We start from the raw sequence: 1,255 nt of genomic DNA on the forward strand, positions 1-1,255 counted from the left end.
TGTTTTCTTTATGTTGAGGTGTAATCCATACTGAAGGCTGTAGTCTTTGATCTTCATCAGTAAGCGCTTCAAGTCCTCTTCACTTTCAGCAAGCAAGGTTATGTCATCTGCATATCACAGGTTGTTAATCGGTCTTCCTCCGAACCTGATGCCCAGTTCTTCTTCATATAGTCCAGCTTCTTGGATTATTTGCTCAGCATACAAATTGAATAAGTATGGTGAAAGGATACAACCCTGACACACATCTTTCCTCGTTTTAAACCCTGCAGTACCCCCTTGTTCTGTTTGAATGACTGCGAAGTCTATTATCATCCCAGTTTTACAGATGAGGAAACTGAGGCACCAAGACGTTAAATAACTTGTCTAACCTAAGCACCAGCATACAAGACCTCATTTAATTATTCTCACAACGACTCTATGGTATAAAAGACTATTTTTATCACCATTTCATAGAGAAAGAAACTATGACTCAGAGAGATTAAGTAACTTGCAGAAGGCACACAGCTATCAAGTGGGAGAGTGTAAATGAGAACACAAGAGGTTTTTTTACAGCCACCCCCCGAACCCTCCCTTGCATGTTTGGGCCCTTAAATCACCATATCATGTTGCCATCAACCCTGAGAGGCAGGTGGATTATCACCAGTCCCATTTTCCAGAGGAATTAGCCAAGGCTCTGAGGGGTAAAGTGACTAGCCCAGGGCACGCAGCTAGTAACACCTTAATCAGGACTGGAGCCCTCTCTAGCTCCACACTCCAAAGATGGGGTTTTTCCAGGACATCACACAGCTCTGCAGGTGTAGAGGCTCCGTCTCCCCCATCAGACTGAGGCAATATCCAAAGCAAGGTCTCTGTCCTTCCCATAAGATTAGGCACTTCCAGAATCAGGGGTGACACCTCTCGGTTCCCAGAACTCCACATGAATCTCTGACTGGGGATTTGCTCTGTGTAGAGGTGACAGTCCTTGGTCACAGCTGTCTAAAAGCAGCCTCACAGGTAGAGAAGGTCTGCACGGGACTGGGGAGGGAAGGGGCACTTAGCAGGCTTGCTGGGTGTGTGGGTGCCTGTATGGGGAGGGCCTTGGTGGACCTGATCTCAGAGAAACTTCAAAATTCCACTCAGTTCCGAATTGCTGGGTGGTGGGCTGTGGGGACCATGGTCTCGGGGAACATCTAGCTCAATTGGCATGACACAACTTATAAAGACAATGTTCTACATTCTACCTTGGTGAGTAGTGTCTGGGGTCTTAAAAGCCTGT

Source organism: Trichechus manatus, unplaced genomic scaffold (assembly GCF_000243295.1).
Source record: "Trichechus manatus latirostris isolate Lorelei unplaced genomic scaffold, TriManLat1.0 scaffold00138, whole genome shotgun sequence".
In the NCBI taxonomy this organism is placed as follows: Eukaryota; Metazoa; Chordata; class Mammalia; order Sirenia; family Trichechidae; genus Trichechus; species Trichechus manatus.